This window comes from Saccopteryx bilineata, chromosome 12 (genome assembly GCF_036850765.1).
Source record: "Saccopteryx bilineata isolate mSacBil1 chromosome 12, mSacBil1_pri_phased_curated, whole genome shotgun sequence".
Classification (NCBI taxonomy): Eukaryota; Metazoa; Chordata; class Mammalia; order Chiroptera; family Emballonuridae; genus Saccopteryx; species Saccopteryx bilineata.
Genome location: NC_089501.1, coordinates 26113160 through 26122303, shown reverse-complemented (window position 1 = coordinate 26122303; position 9144 = coordinate 26113160). Strand labels below are relative to the sequence as shown.

The window sequence follows — 9144 nt, the reverse complement described above, 5'->3', positions numbered from 1 at the left end:
AGGGTCTCGAACCTGGGTCCTCCACATCCCAGTCCTACGTTCTATCCACTGCACCACCGCCTGGTCAGGCTAAACGTGTCATTTTTTTTTTCTAAATTTTATTTATTCATTTTTAAAGAGGAGAGAGAGAGAGAGGAGAGAGAGACAGAGAGAGAGAAGGGGGGAGGAGCTGGAAGCATCAACTCCCATATGTGCCTTGACCAGGCAAGCCCAGGGTTTCGAACCGGCGACTTCAGCATTTCCAGGTCGACGCTTTATCTACTGCGCCACCACAGGTCAGGCAACGTGTCATTTTTTAATGACTACTCTTAAGATAAAAAATCTTTGTCTGTAGTTTAATCATCATGTTTCCAGGGATAATTTTCTTTGAATTTATCCTATTTGGAGTTTTTCACCTTCTTTAAAGGTAAAGAATGTACCATTCTTTCTTATACTTGGATTTCAGTTACAAGTACATTAAAGCTTTTGATTTTTTCCACAAGCCTCTGGGGCTTTTTTTTTTTTTTTTTTTTTACCTTTTTATTTTCTCTATTCTGTAGACTGGAAAATTTTTATTGATCTTGTTTAAAGTTCACTAACTTTTTCCCCCCTGTCAACTGTATTCTGTTATTGAGCCTAGCCAGCAACATTTTTATTACATTTGTATGTTTTAATTCTAAAACTTTCCATTTGGTTATTTTTTGTTATATATTTCTCTGCTGAGACTTCCTTTATTTCATTCATTAGAGGTGTGTTCATCTTTACCTCTTGAAAATTATAGTAGCTACTGTAAAGTCCTTGTCTAATAACTCTGATATCTTAATCTCAGAGTTGGCATTTGATGATTGTCTTTTCTTCTAAGAATAAGTCATATATTCCTGCTTATTTTTATGGCAAGTAATTCTGGATTGTATCCTGGACATTGTGACTCATACAACATGAAGATTTAGGTTTTATTATAATCCTGTAGAGAATATTGATCATTTTGTTTTAGTAGGCAATTAGCTTAGCTGGGTTCAGATGGTAACCATTGAGTAGTGGTTCAAATCTCAATTTATTTCTTTAAGCCTCTACCATGCTGTTTTGGGTCTGTTCCAGGCATATACAATTCTAGGAATTGGTGAACTCTTCGTGTTTATAAGCAAAATTAGGTGATTCTTTTCTCCATCTCTCTCCTGTTCAAGATTCCTCATCACTCTCTGGCTTGCTTGAACTGTTTTCCCTGTTTTCTTTACCAAGAAATATGTCAGGTCTTCTCTGGGAGGTTTGGCTGCTCACACTGTTCTATAACTATGACTCTATCCTGGAAATCTGCAAAACAACCACAGCAGAAACGGCAAACACCACAGTGAACTCATCCCAACAGCCACAGTACACTTGCCTCTGGCCCAGTCACTCTCTAAGTTTTATTATTCTCCACAGTGTGCCTGTTTTTCTTTTATTTACAGTTGTCCCTCGCCATATCGTGGTCTTACTGTATCGCAGGTTTTTAAATTGTATATATCTAAATTTGTATCATGGATTTTTTTGCTATATTGCAGGATTTTGTGGTATATAAGTATTTTTATATATTTATCATCTTAATTATTTAGAAAGTGTTTAAGAGCATAGGAAGTGTTTATAAGAGTGTGGGAAAGGTTAATAACAGTGTGGGAAAGGTTTATAAGAGTGTGGGGAGGGTTTATAAAGCCTTAAATAAATATATATATAAATAATAAAATAAATATAAGATTGCTACTTCGTGGATTTTTGCCTATGGAGGGTTGGGGGAGGGGTTTCTGGAACCTAACCCCCGTGATAGACTAGGGACCACTGTATTTTTGTTTTTATTTAATGATTTGAGACAGAGAGAGAGAAAAACATCAACTCGTTGTCCCACTTCATGCATTCAGTGGTTGACCCTTGCATCCACCCCAACTGGGGATCAAACCCACAACTCTGGCATATTGGGACAATGCTCCAAGCAACTAAGCTACGCCCAGGACTGACTGTTTTCTTCTACTCTTTAGAGCTCTCAGGTAGTTGTTTTTAATATTTTGCTTATTGTTCATCATTGTTATCCATGGGAGAATGAATTTTTAGGAAGTGTACATTGCCCTAGCAGAATTGGAACCAATGTTAAAATTTTAATAATTTTTTTTTAAGATCAGAAGGTTTTAATTTTTAAGAATTTCTATTTATTGATTTTAGCCAGAGAAGAAGGGAGAGAAAGACACACATAGGAACATTGATCGGTTCTTGTGTGTGCCCTGACCGGGGATTGAACCAGCATCTTCTGTGCTTTAGGCCGATGCTCTAACCAACAGAGCCATTCAGCCAGGGCAGAAGGTTTTAATTTTGATGAAGTCTTCTAAATTATTCTTTTTTAAAATTTATAGTTAGTGGGTATGTGTACTGTAAATGATATCTTTGCCTACTGAAAAGATCATGAAGACTTTCATTTATATTTTTCTTCAGAATTTTTATGCTTTTCAGTTTTCCTATGATCTGTTTCGATTTCATTTCTGTGTGTGGTTCAAGTTAAAGATCAAGGTTCATTTTATCAACCCGGTGGATATTCAATTTTTCAACACTATTTCTTGAAAAGACTAATCTTTCTCTGTGAAACTACTTTTGGGAACTACTTTGGGAACTCATCAACTGATTGTATATGTATAAATCCCCTTCTGGATTCTCTGTTCTGTTCCATTAATCTATATGTTTATCTTCATACACATTTTTCTGTATAAATATGTTTTTTTTGGTGTGCAATATTTTTGTAGCATTCAAAGTTGTTAGCCATTCATCTGTCTCTTTTTTTGGTTAGCTGTTTCTTTTTCAATCTTTTCGTCCATTTTTTAAAATTGAGCTTACTGTATTATTTTTTATTATTACTTGTAGTAGTTATTTATAGATGATGACTTTCTATACTTTACAAACATTTCCCCTGTTTGTGGTTTGCCAATTTATTTTCTTAACAATGTCTTTTTCCTTTCTTTCTTTTTTTTTCTTTTTCTTTTTTTTTAGAGAGAGACAAGAACATCAAACTGCTCCTGTATGTGTCCTGACTAGGGAATAGTAAATTTTAATTTGGTCAATATTTCATTTACACTATTACCTCCTGTGACCCAAGAAAATTGTGCCTACAACCAAATCACAAAGATATTGTCATATGTGTTTTCCTAAAAATACTACAGATTTAATTTTTATATGCAGATCTATTATTCTTCTTGAGTTAATTTTTGTATATGGTATGAGATTGGCATTTATTTAGTTATAATTTAGTTCATTTTTTTGTTTGTAAAAATTCTATTTGGCCCTTTATTGAATCTGTAATTTCATATAACTTTCTCTTCTTTACAGAGATCTTCAAGCTTTTAAAATATTTTTTATACATAGTAAGCACTGTTGTTTTAGGTTTTGAGTCTAATTATATAATTTGAAACCAATTTTTTTTAACAGAGACAGAGAGAGAGTCAGAGAGAGGGATAGACAAGGACAGACAGACAGGAACAAAGAGATGATATGAGAAGCATCAATCATTAGTTTTTCATTGCACATTGCGACACCTTAGTTGTTCATTGATTGCTTTCTTATATATGCCTTGACCGTGGGCCTTCAGCAGACCGAGTAACCCCTTGCTCGAGCCCACCACCTTGGGTCCAAGCTGGTGAGCTTTTGCTCAAACCAGATGAACCCGCGCTCAAGCTGGTGTCTTCGGGGTCTCAAACCTGTATCCTCGGCATCCCAATCCGATGTTCTATTCACTGCGCCACCGCCTGGTCAGGCCCAATTTTTTTTTTTTTTTTTTTTTTTTTTTTTTTATCAACTGAGAGGCAGAGAGACAGACTCCCATATGCACCCTGACTGGGATGCACGAGCAAGCCCACCAAAGGACGATACTCATCCCATTTGGGGCTTCTGTTTCATTGCCTGGCAACTGAATTATTTTAGCACCTGAGGCAGGCCATGGAGCCATCCTCAGCACCTGGGACCAACTTGTTCATTTGAGCCATGGCTGCAGGAAGGGATGAAAGACAGAAAAAAGGGAGGGGGAGGGGTGGAGAAGCAGATGGTCACTTTTTCTACATGCCCTGACTGGGACTCAAACCCTGGACTTCCAAACGCCGGGCTGATGCTCTACCACTGAGCCAACTGGCCAGGGCCTAATTATATTATTTTAATATCTGAAGTATTGGTGTATCTCTTTCTGCTGTTTGTTGTTTCTGTTGGTTCTCAGTTATAAAGTTTCGTTTTCTTACTTACCTCCTTATGACTTCTTGTGTGTTGGATATTATATTTGCAAAATGTTCACGGAAATAATCTGCAATCTACAATGAGGTTACCTTCTTTAATGAAGTTACCCTCCTCCAGAGAGGAATCATGCTTGCTTCTGTTGGACACCTGGGGGCACTGCCAGACTAAGGCTGTATTAAACCACCACTTCAAGTAACATGAACTTGGATTATAAATCTACTTCAGAGGGATTTTATTTTTTTGGTTTTAACAATATACATTTTAAAATTTATTAGGTGGACATGGTTTCAAGTGTCCCACTCAATATGACACCCTCTGCACACCACACTGTGCCCCTCTCTTGCCTCATGCAAAGTCTCTTTCCACGCCCCCTCTTCCCTTTGCCCCCTCGCCCAGCCTCCATGCCCCCTGTCTCACTGGCTGCCGCTACCCTGTTGTCTGTTGTGATGTATATATGTTTTTTAGTTAATGCTTTCACATTGTTTGATTCAGTCCCCTCTCCCCTCTTCCCTCTGACAGCTGTTCCGAGTTTTGTTTTGTTTTAACTTCTGATTTACTCTCACCTTGATGTCCTAGTCCATTGGGGTTTTGGGTTATTGTAAGGAAAGCTCTATCTTGAGTGACTTACAGGTTTTGGTTTCTTTTCACCTCACCCCATGAGTTGTCAAAATGAAATTACTACCTTTCAAAGATCAGAAAACTCCCTGAGAACAAAATTTTTTGAGTTAACAGAACTATCTTGGTTCTTATATTCTTTCAGTTTGGGCCTTCAAGTTTTTACTGTTTCATCATATCTTTTATGTTTTTAGGAAGATTTTTATTATTATTTTTTTACATTTTATCCAGGCTCTGTGATTATATCTATAGGTGGTTATTTCAGGAGCTCATCTGAGTTGGTCTGCATAACACAATCTATATTTGCTATCTGAATTTTCCCCCCTAAATGAGTAACCACTAAGTCAAGAACACTTGTTGAAAAATGTATCCTTTCCACATAGATTTCAAGTCACACTTATGTTTTACTTATCAAATATATTGGTGTGTTTCTGACCCTTTTCTCTGTTCCATTTATTTCTGACTATTCCCAGTAGAGACCACCACAAGAAGCCTTCTTATCCTGACTCTATTTTTTTTGCCTTTTAAAACTAATAGACTGCATTTTTCAGGTAATAGAAAAGTATTTGCCTCAAATATTGTCCTAGGGCACTCATATACTGCTCATGGAAATGTAAAATAATATAAGCATTATAGCAGATAATCCAGCTATCTCTAAAAAAAAAGTACTTAGGGATTATTGCATTTGGTGCAGAAACACCACTTCTAAGAATTTATCCCAAATTCACACCTAAAAGAATTAAAAATGCATAAATGTAATATTCTTTATTGCAGCATTACCTGTAATTGGAAAATATTGAATTGTCCTAAATGCCCATATACTCAGGAAAATGGTTGAGTAAACTATGATACAACCACACATTGGAGAACTGTGGAGCTGTAAAGAAGAGTGAGGAAGATCCCTATAAACCTATATAGACTTCTATGAAATACAGTTAAATAAAAAATACACAGTGCCAAAGAGTTTGTGTGGTAACTACCCATTTTATAAGAAGAAAAATAAGATCATATACCTGTATCTGCTTATTTTTGCAAAGAGAAACAGAATAAACCATAAATGTACAAAATCTGATTTTTTTAGAGGTTGATGGGAATAAGGTGAATGAATCATTTAATATTTTAAGTATTCAAAATTCAAAATTAAACTTAAAAGGGTTAAAAAGAAAATCATTAACTAGTATGTAAATAGAAACAAATAAACTTAAATGAATATCAAAATAATAAAATAATCACATAATAAAAACATAATTTAAGTATCTTTGCAGTGCTCTGTACATCTTCAATAAGATACAATCTATCACAAAAACTAAAAAAATTGTTGAACTACATTTACCCATTTTACTCTCTGATATGCATAGTCTGTCATCAAACAGTCTATGAACCTTCTCTCTTTCCTGAGAGCCTGACTCTCCGCTATAGGGCTCAGCCTCCTCTCAGAGCCCTGGCAAGTGCTGACTGTTTATTTTCCTGTACCCCACAAATCACTTGGTTTTGGCATAAGGTGGAAGTTCACATTCTTGCTTTCCATTGCCATTTCTAGAAAAATGTGTAATTACTTAAAACAAACAAATATACAAAAAATAATCCCCACAAAGTCTATTTTTTTTTGAAAACACATGCCATCTGATTAAGGGTTACAATATATTGTTGTGCAGACAGAATCCATACAAGGCACTGTGGATGATGGCTGGAATCAGTGGAAGGGTGCCATTTGCTGATTTGCACAGAGACATAAACCATTTGCCAAGCTTAGATTAAAGCAAGGCTGCATTTATCTAGAGGATGATTTTCTAATTTCTGGGAAGGTATCCACTGTATGGGTAAGCAGCCACCCTGATCAGACCATGACACCTCCTCATTACAGTCATCTACAATACTGCCCTCATTCATTGGAAGTTTCATCCCTGACTTACTATCTTTCTCTTTACCACTGCCTCGCTCATCATTCTGGGTGACATCAATATTCACTTTGGGACCAATTACCCATAACGTTACCACTTCTAAAATTTCCATTTCAAGTATTTTGTTGCTAAACCACTCCCATACACCTTTCCATATCACACCCTGTAATACGTGTAGTTCAACAATTCTTCAAGTCTACCAAAATCTCATTTTAATATTCTCACCTTGAGTAAAACCCCAGTTCCTAAATGTGGCTAGAGAAAAATGACTGACCATACAAACTGCTGGCACTATATGTTAAAAAGTACTCAATTATGTCCCCAATATGACTTGGAGATGCTATTACGTATTCTTGATCTCTTCACTCTCTAAGATGTGTCTATATCTTATCTTCTCTTTGGTTTTTTAACCTCCAAAATATCTTTCCTGTTCTCAATCTGAGCCTATAACTTTGCTTTATATTTCACCCAGCTGGGAATCTCCTTATTATCCCATCTCCAAATTTACCAATCTGTGTATCAAGGACTATGGATGATCTGAGATTTTACCCTACTTTCAAATTAACAAGTTAGCTTATTACAGTGTCATGAATGCCAACCGAAGGCACAAGACTCCTGGGTCAGAAACAAAAACTTTATGACCACAGAAAGCAACTTGAGCATCAGCATATTTACTCTCAGTCTCCCCTGTCCTGTGCCTCTCCCAGATGAGCTCAGATAGATGCCTGTACAAGTATCTATGTATTTATAGGAGAGGAATTCTGAGACTAGGGACCCATATATTTACAATAGACAATAAGCATGACTACTCTTATCTCCACAGGGAGAAAATATCTTTTTTTTTCCCCAAGGCTGTTCATTATACCAATATCCTTGAAAAGATCTTTAGAAAAAAAAGGAGTCAGTGCCTCTGTGTGCAAAATCTACAGTCATGAGAGGCCCATGTATTGTCTCCCAATATCACTTGCGTCCAAACTATCATTTCTTTTCCCTGGAGGTGAACTATCTTTGCTTTTATCTAAAGCTCCTATGGAAGTTCGCCACTTATGCATGGATTCCATCTCTTTTACTTGCTCCTCAATCTCTTTTTAATTTGTTTTCTCTACAGGGTCATTCATACCACCAACTACAACTAACTGCTGTAATAATTCTCTTTTTTTAAATTTTATTTAGAAAATTATATTTAACAGGTGACATTGATCAATAAGAGTACAATAGGTTTTAGGTAAACATTTCTTTGGCATCTGAACCGTTGATTATGTTGTATACCCGTCACACAAAGTCAAAAGATTTTCTGTCACTGTATATTTGTCCCTCCTTACTCTCTTCCCCTAATCTCTCCCCCACCTTCTCCTCCCCTGGTAACCACTTCACTTTTACCTATGTCTATGAGTCTCAGTTTTATATGCCACCCATGTGTAAAATCATACAGTTTTTAGCTTTTTCTGATTTACTTATGACACTCAGTATAATGTTCTCAAGGTCCATCCATGTTGCTGTAAATGGCAATACATCAAAAATATGGAACACTTCAAGAATTTACATGTCATCCTAGCACAGGGGCCCTGCTGATCTCCTCTGTATAGTTCCAATTTTAGCATATGTGCTGCCAGAGCGAGCACAGTAATAATTCTTATAATTTAAAATAAGAATGAAAAACACTCTTGACCTCACATCTTCCTTCAGCATTCTGACCCATTTCTCTTTTCTCCCTCAAAAGTCACCTATTCTCTTTTTTCAGTCTCATATTATTCACCTTTCATTTTCTTTTGAATTTACTTTGGTCAGGTTGCGTTCCCACCTCCCCCACTGAAACTGTTCTTGTCAAATGCCGATGATAACCTTCACATTGCTTAATCTGGTCAATTCTCCAGTCTCATTTCGATTAATCTGTCAGCAACATTCGATACAGTTAGTCTCATCTTGACACACTGTTTTCACTTGGCTTCTAAATTCTCCTGGTTTTCCCCTCAAGTCACTGGCTGCCTGCCTCTCTCCAGTGTCCTTTCCTCACTCCCCTGGTGATCTCATCCTTGTGGATGGCTTTAAATACCATCCACACTCTGATGACTCCTAAATGTTTCTACAGCTCTAGCTTCTCCCTGACCAAATATTTTTTGTATGTAACTGTGTATTTACCGTTTCCTCTTAGAAGCTTAAACATGCCCCAAATCAAAGTCTTAATCTACAATATTCCCTTCCTAACATCCTCCACAGATCCTAACTTTCCGATAGTCTTACTTATTTCAATAAGATTACCACCATTTAATGAGGTGTTCAGGCAAAAATCTCGGAGCCATCCTTAATTCTCTTCTCTCTCACATTTCCATATATAACCCATCAGCAAATCCTATGGATTATCTGTCCAAAATGTATTCAAACTCCAATTACTATCTCTATCACTAATATTCTA

The 9144-nt window shown here is 36.5% G+C and overlaps 1 non-coding gene across 1 annotated transcript; it reads right to left on the bottom strand.

Annotated features, from left to right (window-relative positions):
* Positions 1–8246: 8246 nt before the first annotated feature.
* On the bottom strand, positions 8247–8353 carry LOC136316500 (U6 spliceosomal RNA). Its single transcript, XR_010727732.1, has one exon. It is a non-coding gene; the product is annotated as a U6 spliceosomal RNA (small nuclear RNA).
* Positions 8354–9144: the final 791 nt, after the last annotated feature.